Here is a 19,165-nt window from a genome sequence, read left to right on the forward strand (position 1 = left end):
TTTTCGGGAAAAAAAGTTATTATATTTGGCTGGAAAACCACAAGTAGCTTTCGTTAGAGCACTCCAGCATTTAAATGTGAATAAATCTTTTGTGTCTCGTGCCATCGCTCGTTTTCGTGATATTGGTAGCGTAGCCCGATGTCAAGGAAGTGGACGGAAGAAAACGGCAACATCAGCAGAAATGGTTCGAAAATTAAGAAGCCACTTGTGACCGAAAAAAGGCTCGTGAGCTGAACATATCGCAATATTCCATTCGGCAAATATTAAAAAATGGGTTAGGGGTAAAGCCATTGAAATTCAAAAAAGGGCAAGAACTTACACCGCAACAGAAAAAATAGATTCAAGAAATCTAAAGAGTTGCTTCGCTTGTCCGAAAGTGGTGTACTGCGATGAGAAAACATTCGTTGTCCAGCAGTTTGTAAACAAACAAAATGATCGCGAGGTTCCTCGCTTCATGGCCACCAAAATCTCTGGACAACAATCCGTTGGTCTATTCTGTCTGGAGTATTTTGGAAAGCAAGGTTGGCACTTAAAAATACCAAAGTGTCGATCACCTTAAGCAAGCGCTTTGCCGGGAATGGGCCAAAACACCGCAGAGCAACATTCGGGCAGCGTGGGACGGTTTCATTGGCCGTTTGAAAGCCATAATTCGTGCCAAAGATGATCAATTCGAACAAATCTAAACTTTTGCTAAAATTTGATGCTATTTCCGACATTTCTGCTTTCATTCAATAAAATTTAAATAAAAGAAAATGTAAAAATTATGGCGTTTGGCTATGTTGCAGTTTTTTTATATAACCCTGTATGCGAATCGATTATCACCAAATTTAATACACTTTCTTCAAGGCTAAATTCGGTCGTATATGCCAAAATTTATTGGATTCGGACTTATATTAACCATTTGATGCACAAAAAATTATAATCGGATAAAGATATATATGAAGGAAAAAGCCAACAAATCGGATGAAGATTATATATGGGAACTATAGTTATATCTTATCCAAATTTGACATACATATTTCTAAGCTCTAATTGGTCATATGTACCAAATACCTCCCAACTTGGACTACTATAAAACGTTTGGTGCTCCATTAAAAGCAAAACGGATGAAGATGTATGTGGAAGCTATATCTAAATTTTTACTGATTATCTCCAATTTTAATAGGGTTCATCATTTGGGCCAAACAAATAATTTTTGCAAAATTTCATCTCGATCGGTCAAAATGCGACCGGTATTTTGTATACAAAAATACATGGACAGACATAAATCGACTCAGAATTCGATTCTATGCAGATCATCAAAAGGAACTATTGTTCTATATCACTTCCTTTTCTATGTTACAAAAAATGCACAAAGACATAATACCCTGACAACAATGTGGTGTAGGGTATAAATAGGAACATATTAATCAAAGGTTAATGATAACAATATTGCAACTTATACAAACATTTGAAACTGTTGTATGAACTTGTCATATCCATGAGTAGTAAAACGTTTGGTATAAAATCTCATTTTAGGTCTACATCACATTTCACTTTGCTTTGATCTGTAAACAAGCTTTTAGTCTAGAATCACGCATTTACTTGGCTTCCATGTATTGCTTCCATGGTATAACTTAATGTGAAGTATTCCCTTTTTCTAAGATTTCTGTTCGATTAAGGATATCAATAGGTTAAGGATATAAATAGATTTTAATTATACCCGGAACTTATTTGCTGTAGCAATAATATTAAATTCTCCATTAATGTGATATAATAAATATCAGATTAATTTTTCTTACGAATTCAATTCAACCCAATGTGCCTTAGTCATGAAAATAAACGAACACTCACACACACAAGCAAATACTCACAGAAATATATGTAAATACTATCGGTTCAGAGAAAAAACATTATCGCATGAATGCTTTTAGGGAAAATAAAAACATCACACATACCATGTTGCATGTTTTGGCTAATACATGTTCATATGCGAGCTGAAGTGTGTATGGGTGTGTGTATGTGTATGAATATCTGTATGTTTTTAAATTTTTTTTTGCGGTAAGACAGATACTTTCTATGCATTTGTTAGTATGTAACGAATTGGCTGCATACCACTATTAGTTAGTGCACACAGATACACATGGACGTGCCTGTATGTATGAATAGTTAAATGTTCACATAGTGAACACTCACTTTGCCAATTTCTTTGCTTGGTACTGCCTCGTAGACCGCATTGATGAATATGTGTGTGTGTGTCTGCGTGTGTAAGTGTCTGCATTATTTTAGAGGCAAAAAAATGTTTGTTGTCAAACTATTCATGAGAATTTGTGCTCTCTTTATAAATAGGACAATATTGGGGAGAAAACAATATTGTACATACACACACGTAAGCAGTAAGACTGGCAGCAAAAGCCCCAGCGCCTTGAGTGCGCTTTTTGTTTTCTTACAATGGGTGTTGTCTCCACCCCCTCCTCCCTCCATATTTTGTTGTTACAGCGGCATCTTTTACTTCCATCTGACTTTTGACTTTGATTCCTTAACTGATGAATAATTTTGTTTCTTTATTTCGTCAATTTTGTCAACGTCATTAGCCCAAGTGTGTCAACAAAGCGATACCGATGATGATGTGGAAGTAAAGGCTATCAGCTAGGTTATTAAAATTCATTTAAAAATTCTAAGTAAAAAAAAACGAGAACTCATTTAATGTTCTTACTTTTTGTTTGAACATCAAATATCAAATCAAATAAATGATGACTAAAGGAGAAATATATATTTGCCTTATTGGATATAGTTTCTGTAAGTAAGAATTTGTAAATATATTGATATCATTTTCTTGAACCAGATTGTATAATACATGTTTACAGCTCTTCAAGTCAAAGGAGTTTACTTTCTTTGTTTCAAAGAATGGGAAACAAACATATGAAAAGAGAAATGTGTAATTTATTTATAGCAAATAATAAAATCTAACAAGGATATTGAATGTAAATAGAGATTATATTGTTTTACTAAAAAAAGCTCTGTGTTATATTTGATACGATGTTAGCAAAATTAATTATTTCAACATACTCTGCAAAAAGTGGTAGTAACCAGTCGAAATTATTGTTCTGCTGACCTTATCGACCATCTCATAAAAATGACTATTCTATTAACGTCTCCTATAAGTGGAATGATTTGCAATTTTTGAATCATGTTTTGCTCATTGGGTGCCCTAAACAATAGTTCCATGCAGGACGATATATGACTTTAACGTCGGAGAAAATGATCTGATTATTAAAATTTAGGTGGAGAAACCATAACGCTTAAACGGAGGACCTTATCAGGCTCGAGTTTTCTGTTTCCGTTAGGTTTCCACTTTCTGGATTCTAAATAGCTATTTGGGTCTGAAAATTTAAATATTCTTCGAGTTTCGAAAATTTTAAGAGTTTTGAAATAACCAAAAAAAAAAAAAAAAAAAAAAAAAAAACATATTTACTTCTTCAATTATTTTTCAATACTTATCTAGATTGACAAGAAAAAGTATCCCATCAAAAGGTAACCCCTATTCCAATCTGCCATGATTTTGTATTTTAGCTTATTTGGAAGGGAAAAAGATTGTCTAAGCGAGAATAAATAAATATATATATATATATATATATATATATATATATATGTATGTATATATATATATATATATATATATATATATATATATATATATATATATATATATATATATATATATATATATATATATATATATATCAGAATTAAACCGATTAAAAAGAGGGTCAATAATAATTTATTCCTTCTGATATCTTCCCATCACATGGTCTAAATATTGAAGAATCATAAGTCCCATATGAGAATATGAACATCTCAAATTTCGAAAACTAATTGGATGCTCTCCACTTGAACTGGAGACAGATCAACTAGAGATTGTTTACAAATGATTTACCAGCTAATCTGTGGAGACTGACTCTAAATTTTTATAGAAATCGTAGACCCCAAAACACTCATATGTCGATTCTGATTTCTCAAAAATGTCCTCTGCATAAATGTTAAATAAAATCTTTACAGTTGACTCTGCAGATGAGTTGAAGTAAGTCTGCATGGAAGAACTGAAGCTATTCTTTAAATACGAGATAGAAGCAGAATATATAATTGAGGTGTAGGAAGTCTGTAATTATTATCCACAAACTAGGTGGGGGGAGATCTATAAAGGCTCTATAGAGATCTACAGAGTTTGGAAAGTCTTAATAGACAGGCTGGAGGTAGTCTGAAAGAAACGTAATCGTTATAGGCGTCCCATTTACTTGGTGCTTTACAAAGACATCCATATTTGACCTTTTAGGTTCTTAAGGGATATAAGCCCCACCAGTACCAAAATCTATCAATATCGGTACCTCATGATACGCATAATTTTGAAAGTCTCGATCGCTACCCAACCATATTGGCTCTTCTGTGAAAAGTATATTAAGTTTATCATTCCGTTTCTAACTCTTCGAAAAAAGATTTCTGGACCCCACAATAAATATATATTCTTGATGAGAGATGTTTTTCAGGGCCATAGAATTGTTGGTATTGAAAATGGGTTATATAGGTCCACGTTTTGATATAGCCCCCAAAGAATTGTACTGTGCAGTTTAAGGTATTTGGGTTGTTTAAGTCAGAACAGAATTGTAAATTTGTGCTTTTGGCATTTTGCTGATTTGAGCTAAATTTTTCAGCATAATTTTATACACTGACAGAACATTCCATCTACAGGTACAGGTCTTCGTATAACGACCCCCACATACCGGTGTCCCCAGACATTCGGAGTTTTGATGATTTGTGTCACACTTGTTACCGGAATTGTTTCAAATTTGATATTTGGAGTTCATAATGGGTACCATGGTACAATGATATCAAGGTAGGGCTATGATACCATATGATTTTAATTTTTTTATTTTCTTGGCTTAATATGTCATCTTTATTTGTTTATGTATGTGTTTTCTTTTCAATAACAAAAAAATTGTTCAGAAAATATTCAAATTCGGGTGTTTTCAAAATGTTTATTTCAATGTATGCATCGACAAAATCTAGAGTTTTTGTAGCGAAATAATCCTTTAGAGGTATACAGTACATGATTTTGAAAAGAAGTGCTGACCTTTCATTCAGTTATCGCGTTTTTCAATTATTTATTCAAAATAAATACAACAAGTTGTTTGATTTTTTATTGTTTTTATACTTATTCTGACATTACAAGCCAAACAGGTAGACCTCTATAGTTGCAATTTTTTCAAAGTTGGCCTACCTTCTCTTCATTGTACCATGATGGGTACTACATTCTATGAAAGCAAATTGCCTATACAGTACAATATATTCGTATAGTTAGATGATTTTAGCTTATTTTTCAACATAATTGTTTTTAAATTTATTAGAGAATTGGTTATAGGGATCCACGTTTTCTTATAGCCCTATATAATTGCAACACCAGATATTCCAAACATTAAACATTTTTCAAAGGAATTTTTTCATTTTTGTATGTTCCTTCCAAATTGGGGAGGGTAATAAAGATTAGGCGCGGCTAAATATCGATCGATAAAAATTTGGCTTTCCATTTTTTTTTTGTGGATAAAAAAATTTCTTATAACTCTCCTCATGGCCCACGTTTCAATATTGATCCCATATATCAGCACTGACCGATTTGAAATATTTTCTATATTATTACCCAACATATTTTCTTGGATATCACCATTTAGACCTCTAAATTGATAAAAAAAATTGAAAAGATAAATTTCCAATAGTCAGGAATTTCGGCATCAAGAGATTTGTTTTGAAAACTGCAGACTTTTTCCAAAAACCCCATTAAGGGTTTCATAAATATCTGCAAGTATTTAAAAAAGATTCAAAAACACATCTTTAAATTATACGTCAGATATGAATTTAAGACAAGAGTTATATTATATATAATATATCAGTATTACCTACTGTAGGGGTACACTCCTTTACAAATTCTTAAGTAATTACTCTCAAGTAAATGAATGTGTAATATCTGCTGTTTCTGTTATGCCCTACTAAAAATGATTGAATGCTCATTTAGTGCGTAGAGTCGTTGATAAACAAATCGCACACCAATGCCCACTCGGTATGTCAGTTTAAAAATAGGTGCCAACAAAATGCGAACGTACAAATCCCACACTCGTGACTAGAAATAAAAAACTATTTCAAATACTATAAAAGCAAAAAAAAAAAAAAAAAAACTAAAAAAAATGCTAATGAATATCGTGAAAAAAAAGAAACTTGGCATGCTTTAATGTTTCGATTGTTTGGTGCGCCCTCATGTTTGCCTCAAATGCCGAAATCAAGTATATATAGCTGTTCCTAATAAGCATCCAACATCAACATCATCAGCAGCACCGCACAGCACTTTCCCACCCTCCCCAGCATCCACAAAAGTAACAGCATCGACATCAATTTATTATTGCCGTTGATGCGTCGTCGTCACCGTCAGTCGTTTTGTTTATTTTTTGCCGCGAAATTCACGTTGTTAAAATGTTTATTTTGATTTACTTTTAAATGTAGTATTGTTTGCAAAAACTGAAAACAACAACAACACAAGGTTCACAGCTCATGAAACGCCTAAATTGAGGTAAAAATATCCCGAACATATGTTCAAATCATCCTCTTTTGTTTCGGTATGTGTGTGAGTGTGTGCCTTTTGTTTTTGTTATCGCACCTAGTAAATGCAATTTTACACTCTCTGCTTTGATGAGTGTAAAAATCGAATACAATTCACATTATCTATAATAGGTATTACCAGGTTAAATATATCTATTTGCATAAAATAAATGATGGTTTATACATTTGTGAATTGAGGAGGGTTATCGGATGGAATTAAAACAAAAGTTATTTTAATCGTGAATAAAGATTTTCTATCCGTTCATTACAGAAAAGGAAATAATTCAGCAGATCTGAGGATAAATGCAAAAGTGGGAGGTAATTGTGTGCAGATGTTTTATCTATGACCTGTACTTTGTTTACAAAAATACATGAACAGACGGACGAACATAAATATATCGACCAAGAATGTGATTCCACGCAGATCATGGATCTAACTCGCTTCCTTCTCTATGTTAAAAATAAATCAAAGACATAATTCCCTGACCCCAGTGTGGTGTAGATCCAGTGTGGTGATTTTAGATCCAATGTCTTATTTAACAAGTAAAAAAGCTGTAAACTCGGCCGGGTCGTTAAAAATTCTGTTAAAATCTTAAAAATGCCGATGTAGCCGTCATATTATTTGTATGCGACGACATGGACCCGTTAAGTCCATTACAATATTCAAATCCGAAAATTAATAAAATTCGGTGAATAATGTAGTTATAAACATCAAAATAACGAATATCCTGAGGTACCGTTATATGGGGGCTATGCGTAGACGTAGACCTGCAAAGGCAATTTTCTGTGTTAGGCTGTAGTATCCATTACGAACTTCAAATACCAAATTCGAAATAAATCTGGTGAATGATGTCGCTAAAATCAACAAAGTACCGAATATCAGAAGGTACCGCTATATGGGGGCTATACGAAGACGTGGAGCTACACAGACAATTTATTGTCTTAGACTGTAGTATCTGTTACGAACTTCAAATACCAAAGTTGAAACAATTCCGGTGAATAGTGTCGCTAAAATCATCAAAATACCGAATATCGGGAGGTACCGTAATATGGGTGCTATAAGAAGACGTGGAGCTAAACAGACAATTTATTGTCTTAGACTGTAGTATCTCTTACGAACTTCAAATACCAAATTTGAAACAATTCCGGTGAATAATGTCGCTAAAATCATCAAAATACCGTATATCGGGAGGTACCGTTATTTGCGGCCTATATAAGACGTGGAGCTTCATGGCCCATTTTCAATACCAAAAGTCCTGCAGACATAATATACATTTGAGTGAAATCAACTTCATTTCGTTCGGAAGCTAGAGTGATTTTCACAGACGGAGAGACTGATAGACGGACACACGGGCAGACGGACGGATATCAATAAATCGACATAGAATTTTATGCTGATCAAGAATATATATACTTTATGAGGTCTAAAATGTATATTTCGAGGTGTTAAAAACGGTATGACAAACTTGACCATACTATGGTGAAGGGTATAAAAAAGTTAATCTTGTGACATTTGTAGTCGACTAGCAATACCCGTCTTCCAGACTGGCTGTTGGTTCAAACTTTGAACATTGTAATATTTCAAATCAAACATAGATCAAATGGATGGACAAAATAGGACCACTCCTCCTATTACATACCCCATAAAATCGGTCCAAATTTAAACATACCCAATAAAAAATTCTCCATATAAGTCATTACCTTATTTTCTCTTGCCTACGAATAGGTATATTTCCCATTCCATAACCCTTTTGCGTTTGAAACTAATCCATTGAACTTTCATTTATGGTATTTATTGTCTCTTGTTTTGTTGATTTAAATGTTTTGCCTGTTTATCATTCGGTTTGAATGAATCGACAACAACATCAGCAGCCACCACCACCTGCCCGACAGCAGTTTTCCAAACACAAATGGTAATTTATTATAAAGAGGATTCCTGGGAATCGTTAGTGATGCATTAACACTTTAGCTTTCAATAATCAATTGAGGATAATTACTGTTTTATTTGCCGTTTGATGTTGTTATTGTTTAAATCATCATCGAAATTCGAATGATTACCTGAGAGATGGCAACACAGCTGTGAACAGGATAAGTGTGAACAAATGGATGACATGAACTGCACATTTTGGTCGGTCACAGATGTCATCAACAGGACTGTTGAAGTCAATTCAAATAAAGATTATTTCATGAAATATTGATTGAGATTCACACGCACACACAGAGACACACACTTAAACATACATGTATAAGCTGTTGATTTGCTATATTGTTTTGGGTGAAATAATAATCATAGATTATTCTCTATTTGCAGCAATTTAAAGCCAACAATTTTAAATTATAATAAAATTGCTGTCAAATTTAAAATCTACATTTATTTGAATATTATGATATGAAACTAAATTTCGAATAATATCAAAGAAAAGGATGTTGAACCTTTTTTCTATAAATTGATGTATATTCTGTAGTATTAGGACTTTGAGGAAAAGTTCTTTTACGATTTTTTAATTAATTGAAGGATTTTAAGGATCATGCCACGGATAAAGTGGTAAAACCACAGCAAAACCTCATGTTACCTGTTTTGTTTAGTCTAATGGCGTAACATATATTTTTTGAACATGAATTTCTATCAAAGGTTTGAGTTTGTGTGTCGCTATATTTATAGATAACCTAAAAGGAAAACGACTGCAAAATTGGCAAAACATTAACAATTCTTAGTAATGGGAATATTTCTGCTGGGGAAAACTCATATAAAATTAGTTGCGTGGATGTGTTATATATTACTGGTGCTACAGAAAAGATCTAGAAAGTAGTCATATAAAGATAATTTTCTTCCGCATACAAGAATCAGGTAATTTCTATTAAATTGTGTATAGGTTAGTTATTTTTGGAAAGGATGTTATTCCAGAAGGGTCTGTTTTCATTGATTATGCTAATATATGACCCGTTTTCATAAAATTTATACAAAGAGTTTGCTACTAGGTATAAAAAATAGCTTTCATATCGACCTACTTTGAAAGTTTTTTGCCTGAATATATTGTATAAATGGAGAATTCGCAATATCACGACATAGCCAATTTAAGTGGAAAATTTGGTAAACCCTTTGTAATGCCATAAATTTGTTAATATGTTAAAGGCTAAGTCGGACAGACTTAACAATTTTTTAACCATTAAAAGCGTGGGCTAATGTCGAACGACTACGCACATACGAGTACTGAGAACTTGAAATCGCAAATAATTCTCTATGCGTTTGAAAAACAGGCGGTGGGCTTATGTCGAACTTTCTTTGTAGTACGACTTCGCACATACGAGTACTGAGTATCTTGAAATGGCAAATAACACTCGATGCGTTTGAAAAAAAAGAGCGGCCGGACATAATCCCCATAATTGCAATGAGGATTATTTCTTGCCTAACCCCCAAAAAAGTTGTAGGTAGCTGGAGGTTCGTATACTGACAAAATTTAGAAAAACTATGGATCACGTAGATAGTATTGGACATACTCCAGAGGAGAAAATCTCATGCCCCGAGTGGAGGCGGGATACTTACAAAAGTTATAAAGTTTACAAAAACTTTGGATCGCTTTGCCGGTGTTAGACATTCTCCAGAGGAGAAAATTTCAAGGACCAACCGAAGGTCGTCTACTTATAAAAGCTACACATAAGAGCAAAAAATATGATTTTATTATTTTTATTACTAATATCTTCGGAACTATAAGAGACATTAGCACATTTCGCACCCGTGTAGGCTATAATGTAGCTTGTAGAACGACGGTAATTTTCTAATTTTTACGGTTTTTCAAAAAGTCCCAACAATCAAATCATATGACCAGTGTTTGGGTACTTTTCCATATGCAGAACCGAATAAATTTTGTATCCGAAGTTCGGCAAATATTGAAAAATGAGTTCGCAACAGAAATAAAATAGACCCAAAAGAGCTAAGGAGTGGTGAACTGCCGAATTTGGTTTACTCCGATGAGAAAACATTCGTTGTCCAGCAGTTTGCCAACAAAAAATGATGGTGTTTACTTGCCAAGGAGGTCAGCTGAAAATGTGCACCTTCGGTTGGCCATCAGAACTGAAGCGCCGGCCATGGTGATGGTGAGGGCTGCCATAACAGCCGATAGTCGCACTCCGTTCGTATTAGCCGACCGTGGCATCAGAATAAATGCCAAATATTATCGCGAATATATTCTGGAGGGTGTATTAAAGCCTTGGGCACGCAAACATTTTGGCCGCAGACCTTGAACATTTCAACAGGACTCAGCACCATCGCACTCAGCTCGCGCCACCCAAGAATGGTTACAAAATGAGGTTCCTCGCTTCATTTCCAGCGCACAATGGCCACCAAAGGCTTCGGATACCAATCCGTTAGACTATTGTATCTGGAGTATTTTGGAAAGCAAGGTTGGAACTAAAAATTCAGGCAGCGTGTGACTGCGTTAAGGCATACATATGCTTAATACATTGATTCTCTTTTCTGCATTTTATTTTTATACCCTCATCAAATTTTTTACACATTTGTATTTTGCCAGTAGGCAGATTAAATTCGTAAATGGGCCACGACGGTCCATGTTTTCATATAATGCCCATGTAAAGAAACCTCCCGATATTTGGTATTTGATGATTTTAGCGAAATTATTCAATCGAATTGTTTCAAATTTCGTATTTGAAGACCTTATTGTGTACTACAGCCTATGACAAATAATTAATTATTGAAGTCCACGTCTTCGTATAGCCCCCGTATAAAGCTCATCATTTAAACGGCATTTTTCTGATTTTTCTGACATTTTTCAAGTTTCTTCCATATGATGCCCTTTTACTTGTTGTCTATTTGTCCATAAAGCCCACATAACTTTAGTGCTTCGAAACATAGTTCTAATTATAGCATTATCATAAAAATGTTCCCGCCAAATCAGTGGGAGTAAATATACATTAATACCATTTTCATGCACAGCCATGCGATGTCTATTCGACTAGAAAACAATGGTTTATTAACAACAAACAGGTGTTTACATTTAACTTAATTTAAATACACATATTTGTTTACCCAGCATGGCCATTGACCAATTTATTGTTTATTATTTGCAGAGAATGTTTTTTCAATACCGCCCACGTCATTATTGGGAGAATAGGTAAGATAATTTCCGATATACCCTACATGATGCAAACAATAATAAAAAAACAATAAAATTTAGCAAAGATCATAAAATGGAAATTATGATATGAATTGTTACGAAAAATGGGTTGAAGGCTAAATCTGTAACAAATAAACAATTAATCTTAAATAAATTGGGTGAAAATTGATTTTTTGGCATTGAGGTTTTAGCCTGAAGAATGTTCACTCAAATGGGAAATTTTTTCTTCACCACGACTCATTGGGGCATTGATTATGTACATATATACGAAAAAGATAACCGGTCATAGTTCCTATATTTATAAAACCCGAAGTCGTATTAGAATTTAGTGTAAAGCTAATTTAAGCATCGGTACAGACAATCTCCTGCCGTAGGCTGTAGCATCCATTACAAACTTCAAATACCAAATTTGTAACAATTCCTGTGAATACTTTAGCTAAAATCAACAAAGTATATAATATCGGGATGCACCGTTATATGGGGGCTATACGAAGACGTGGTTCTGCACAGACAATCTCATGTCATAGGCTGTTGCATCCATTTCGAACTTCAAATACCAAATTTGAAACAATTCCAATAAATAATATCCCAAAAATCATTACCATACCGAATATCGGGAGGTACCGTTATGTGGACGCTATACAAAGAACTATGAAGAATACTATGTTCCGCTACCGGAGCAAAATACAAATACCAATTTTTAGAAAAATCCATAAAAAAATGTGGCCAAAATTATCCAATACCGAATATTGGGAATTGTCCACGGATTTGTCCAAAATTGGTACTTGTTCTAGCTCTGGTGGTAGAAGATTGAATATTTAGGTCCACGTTTTCCTAAAGTGCATCGATATTCGATATTTCGGTAATCCTTGTCATATTTACCCACGAAATTGTTTCAAATTTGGTATTTAAGAAGATTTGGAAGATGGCAATCCTTGAAGTATAAATTTGTCTATAGAGGTTTCCATTTTGGTATGGCCCCATATAACGGCCTCATCCATATTTTGGGTTTGGGAAGGTGGAGGGTATTAAAATTTCGGACCTGCTTTTTTTACTTGTTGCTATTACTATTATTATTATTATTTCCTGTTGCAGAACCCGCAAGAATCTACTACTTTTGCAATATTTTTCGATATCATAAAGGGAAAATCGGTTATTGAATTAAAATATCTCATATTCTTGCAGGTCTGGAACAGACCTATTATGAGTTCTTATACTCTGGAATTAATTACTATAATTATTCCTCTGTTATATAATTTGTCACCCGAAATAGTTTGAGAAAAATGGGATTGCTATTTCTATGAAGTACAAAGCGCTGTGACAAACTGAATATCTCTTCCCCTCATTGTAGCCGAGCTAATTTCTTTGAACATATTTTTTTTTCATGCCGGTCCCTGAATGCGGAAAAACCCAAAAAGAACACAATTCCATGTCATAAATTTCATTTTCCATTTAGATAATGTCGTGTTTTCTTCAGAAGCAACAAAAGTTTTCTCAAAGAGAAATAATAGAGACGAAGAAAACATACATTTCTACGATCACTGAGACCGGGCTGCAGTGAGAAAATGAAAATTCCATCACATTTAGAGAGAAACCATTTCCCAATTCTGCACACCCGCCATAAGGCCGATGGGATTGTGGCTAAAAATAATGGCAATCGTCGTCAATGGAATCCATTAACATAAATCATTTATGAACGTTTTATTGTTGCCGCTGTATTGCGGTGAGTGCCGCGGCCGACTCTATTTTGCTTTTGTTTTAAAAGATTTTCGTAGAGAATTACTTAATCCAGGGGATTTTGTGTTACATTTATTTCTATTAATCTTAAATGCCAGGCATTAACGCATTTTGTTTTGTTCTGTTTTTTTCCGCGATAATTAATTTCCAACTCCAATATGTTTTTGCTGGTTAACGCTTGTTTAAATATTGATCAGATTTAATTATTATTTGTTTATTTTTTTACCCAGCATTTATTTACACAATTAATGCTCATTAATTCCGTTTGATTCTCTTCCATTAGTTTTTTTTTTCATATTTTCTATTAACTGCAACGAAAAAACGAGAAAATTCACAAATTGTGTAAATATAAACAAGTTTTTAGTTACATCCATCAGTTTTTATAACCTAAAAATGTACGTCAAGAGGAAAAGACATGAAAAACTGTTCTGACGTTGAATACAAATCTTGGCATATTGCGGAAAAAATAACATTATAGTGAAAACCGTCATGGGTTTTTTTTCTGGTGGCCTCATACACTTTGATCGATTATAAATAAACAAAATGACGGCTTTGATTCGATGTCGTCGTCGAAAGAAAGATTTATGTATGAAAATACATTATAATAAGGTTTTTTGTTGCTGTTGGCTGTGATGGTGTTGGTTAAGAGGAGAACACCTATGAAATAACAGATGGTGATTAAGGAACACCATTTCATAGAAATCGGCGAAATATTTTCGGCGCCATTTAATGTCGAGTATTTAGCAAGAAAAATGTGACAGGGACAGAATTTTGTGTAAAATTTAGATAATTGAATTTAGAAATCGATTAAGAAAACATTATCAGAGGGCTTAAATATTCAAAAAGATGTGTTAAAACCCTTTAAATTACTGGGAGATAGCGTTATATGGAATATATTTCTGGCGGTTTATAATACAACTGGGGTCCATACGGATATTTCCGGACGGGCGATTTCAACTCTCTTGGAACACGAAATATACAAAATATCTGAAATAGAACCGTGGGCTGTATTAAGATTTTCACTCCACCAAGTTCCATTAAATGGGAAAAACTCGGTTGAATGTCAAACAATCCATCCAATTTGTTACATATTTGGAGCACAATAACCTTGAAATAGTATTAGAGGTATTTCTGAGCTGTATCTAGTGACGAATATCATTTTTTTAGAGTGCATACGACGAAAGTAAGTGACTTAAATGCAAAGTCGGATGAAACATTTATGTAAACGCCAAATCGGATAAAACGTAAGTTTAGGAGCTGTAGCCTTATCTGCACTAATTTTCATTAAATTTGAAGTATTTTTCTTAAGGCTTAGTTTGGTCGGATGTGCCGAAAGACATCCTATGGCGCGCAATAAAATTGTAATCGGATGAAGATATATGGGAGCTATGTCTGAATTTGAACCAATTTTAAAAAGGTTCATCCTTTGGCCAAACAAGTGATTTTTGGAAAATTCTATCTCAATTTGATACAAAATGCGACTTATACTTTTTTTTACAAAAACACATGGACAGACATGGACAGGTCAGGCATAAATCGACTCAAAATTCGATTCTATGCAGACCATCAAAAAGAATTATAGGTATATGTAGTTGTTTTCTGCATGTTCTAAAAGAATGTTCAACAAGTAAAAAAGCAGCTAAGTTCGGCCGGGCCGAATTTTTAATACCCTCCACAATTTGGAAAAAACTTGCAAATTTTCAAAAAACTTTCGGAAACTACCACTTAAATGAAAACTCTTATATGGAGACTATATAAAGACGTGGATCTGGTTACCAAAAGTTTTGTCATATGCTGTAGTACCCATTACGAACTTCAAATATCAGATTTGAAACAATTTCAATTCTTGTGAATATAGTCGCACAAATCATAGAAATACCGAGTATCGGGAGGTACCGTCTTACGAAGACGTGGACCTGCATACGAATTTTTATTTCCATAGGTTGTAGTAACCATTAGGATCTCCCAATACGAAATTTAGAATGATGCCGGTGAATAATGTTGCTGAAATCGAATATCGGGAGCTACCGCTATATGGGGGCTATACGAAGACGTGAACCTGCATACAAAAATGTTTGTCATAGGCTGTAGTACCCATTACGAACTTCAAATACGAAATTTGAAATAATGTCGCTGAAATCATAAAAATACCGAATATCGGGAGGTACCGTAGTAGGAGGACTATACAAAAATGTGGATCGACATGACCCATTTACAAACTTAACCTGCCTACTGGTAAAATATGCATGCATGCAAAATATTAGTCTTCTATCTCAAATCGTTCAACAGATGCGTGATTACAACTGACGGACATCGCTAGGTCGTCTTAGAATTTTACGCTGATCGAAAATAGATATACTTTATAGGGTCTATTATGAATATTTCGAGGAGTTATAAACGGAATGACAAAGTCATTCACCATCCATAGAATGGTGGAGGGTGTAAAAACATAATAACATAATGTGGTGTAAAATCTGATAAAGCAATTTAATGAAGCTAAGCCGATATATGGAGCGAAGTTTAAATTTGTTCTACACAGTTGACGAACTAAATAAGGATCCAACCGTCAAGTGGCCAAATGTATTCAAACCCTTCAAGCTACCTTAAAACAGGCGGGTATCAGAGGAATCCAAATACCAAATTATAATATATATATGTTTCAAATATATTTTACGCTGATAATAAATCTATTGCTCATTTTTCAAAGAGTGGAACTAGAAAGGAGCTAATTTTAAGATAAGGCATTTTGTTATTTGAACTTTAAAAACTCTATATTGAAGTACAGCTATCCACGACTTACACGAAACCGTGAATCTTTTTTTTTCCTGAAACAGTCCTAATTCCTAAATCCAAATTTGAAACAAGTCCGGTGAAAACTGTGTTACTAATCATCAAAATACGGAATATCGGGTGATACATTTATATGGGGTCTATACCTAAACTTGGACCTATGTGTACAGTTCTCTGCATGGATATTTCCTACATACACACATTTCCAATTTGCTGCACATTCGTTTTGAAATTGTGACTAAAACACTCAAAAACACCTTAACCCTATTGGAACTACCCAGAGAAATTACCTCGCCCTGACTAGAGATTTCGAGATATCAACACCAAATTTGAACTTAATATGAATTCTGCATTCGTAATTAAAAGCAGGCGTTTTAGATTTTTAACATTCTTTAAGTATTTTGATCCAAATCAGATATATATTTTTTATAGCTTTAAAATTGCGTATAAAATATTGTAAAATATTTTTCCCTCATCTTTCTTTATTATTATATTTAAAATTTTTTACCGGCACCTCAATAAAATATATTTTTCAAAATATCAAATATTGTAATATCAAATTCTCTGAATATACAACACATGCATATTACATATAAACACACCACAAGCTGAATTTTCCAACTTCATCTATGAGACTTATTCCTTCGTTTTACTGTAAAACATTTAATTTTAATGGAAAATTTAAGTTTTGCAACTCATTACAGTGACTTTAATTACCAATTATATTTAAATTCAGATGAAACTTTCAATTTAAAACTTCACATAACGTTTTCATGCTTCACATTAACGAGCGTAAACATTTCCTGGAAATAAACTTTTTTTTTGCACAATTTTACTAAGAATTTACTTTGTCACTGCTTTGATATGGTGTAAAGGACGCATTATCACCCTGGCAGCATGCATACATTCACAGACGCGTTTGCACAAAGCGCGGAGTAGCAAGCAATCGACATTCATAATTGGTTCCACCAGCAACAGCAGCTATTTGCTCTGCATTTGAATGTTGCATTTCTTTTGAACTGCGGCGGCACTGTCGACGAGTTTTCAGATTTATATTTATTTTTTTTCGTTGAATTGCATTTCACAGAAACATTATTCATATTTTTGTTGTCACCGAAATTTATTATGAAGTTCCGCGTTTTATTTTTTTTTTGCTCACTATTTCATTCACCCCGTTTATATATGTTTTCGATGATGTGGTGTGTGTTGCAAAAATCCGCATTGGATCAAATATTCAAGGGTTTATCCGCATGCAAATAACAAATATATTCCGGCCATAAATTTCATTTAGCGAAAATTACCAAATGACTTTTGCTTCTGTGTTTATCACAACAACAGTGACATATTTATTTACCAATTCATTTTATTTTTATTTTATTTTTGTGGTTTCGTTTCTTAAGTACATTTTGATTTTATTTTATTTTGTTGTCGTTGGGATTTTGTCGTTACTCGGCCGAAAAAACGAGGGTGCGTAAATGCGTACAACGGGGCATCAAGACTTGGATTTATTTTTAAACTTATGAAACTTATGTGTGTTTCACCAACAACAACAACACATGAGAGCACAACATTTTTTGTTTTTCTTTTGATTTTCTTTATTCTCTGCTTGTCTTGATCACTTCAGCACACACGAAATTTTCCCGTTGTTGATGTTTCACTTTCGGCGTTTGTTTCTCAACTGAAAGGTATTCAGATCTGTGGATCTCTAGGGAGATAGATGTTCGTGCAGGATCGTGGCATGTCACAAAACTAGAGAATTTGGCCAGATGCTGTTGGTGATGTTCTTAAATATGTTGCTGACATGTAAGGGAAAACTTTAGAGCTTCTTCAAAAGAGAAGATTTTTAATTTCTGACATATCCGATAAGATAAGAGAAAATAGAAATACAGTGCCAGACATAAGGAATGGTCTTTTTGGAGGGAAAATAAAAACTGAAAAGTATTCACAAATGGAGAAACCGTAGTGTTTTAACAAATTAAGTAATTTGTGAAAGGAAATGTCCAACGTCAGATATGAGCATCATTGAAGGGTATATTATATTTACTTTACCTACTTACGTTTTTTCTACGGATATTACTTTATTATTCCATTAATTTTTCCTTAGAACTGAAGTATTTTCATTTCTCTACCCTCCACCCTGAGATGCTGGATATACCCAAATATTCGTCATAGACATAATATACCTAAATGTTCGACCTCATAAAGTATAAACAGGGTAAGATAAAAAGATAAACTGCAAGAAAGTCAAACGCCATAATTTTTATTTATATTATTACATTTTATTGATTGAAACCAAAAAATTCCGGAAATATCATCAAATTTTAGAATAAGTTTAGATTTGTTCGAATTCGTCACCTTTGGCACGAATTATGGCCTTCAAACGGCCAATGAAACCGTCATACGATGTCCGTAGGTTGCTCTGCGGTATTTTGGCGCATTTTCGGCGAAGCGCTTGCTTCAGGTGATCGACACTATGTTAGTTTTTAGTGCCTAACTTGCATTCCAAAATACTCCAGACACAATAGTTCAATGAATTGGTATCCGGAGATTTAGGTGGCCATTGTGCGGTGGAAATGAAGCGAGGAACTTCATTTTGTAACTATTCTTGGGTGGCACGTGCTGAGTGCAATGGTGCTGAGTCCTGTTGGAATGTCCAAGGTCTGCGGACAACATTTTTGCATGCCCAAGGGTTTAATACATCTTCCAGAATATTTTCGCGATAATATTCGGCATTCATTCGGATCCCACGGTTGATTAATACAAACGGAGAGCGACCATCGCCTGTTAAGGCGGCCCACACCATCACCATGGCCGGCGCTTGAGTTCTGGTGGCCAACCGAAGGTGCATTTTCAGCTGAACTCATTGGCAAGTAAACACGATCATG

The 19,165-nt window shown here is 34.0% G+C and overlaps 1 protein-coding gene across 1 annotated transcript in view; it reads right to left on the reverse strand.

The window, feature by feature from the left end:
• Nucleotides 1-17,966, reverse strand: part of LOC101895461 (uncharacterized) — a 122,775-nt gene extending 104,809 nt beyond the window's left edge. Inside the window, exon 1 of the mRNA XM_011296967.3 lies at nucleotides 16,998-17,966. The gene's annotated coding sequence lies outside the window, so the exon portion shown is untranslated. The remainder of the gene's footprint in view (nucleotides 1-16,997) is intronic.
• Nucleotides 17,967-19,165: the final 1,199 nt, after the last annotated feature.

The sequence above is a fragment of the Musca domestica genome, unplaced genomic scaffold (genome assembly GCF_030504385.1).
Source record: "Musca domestica strain aabys unplaced genomic scaffold, Musca_domestica.polishedcontigs.V.1.1 12, whole genome shotgun sequence".
NCBI classification, from domain to species: Eukaryota; Metazoa; Arthropoda; class Insecta; order Diptera; family Muscidae; genus Musca; species Musca domestica.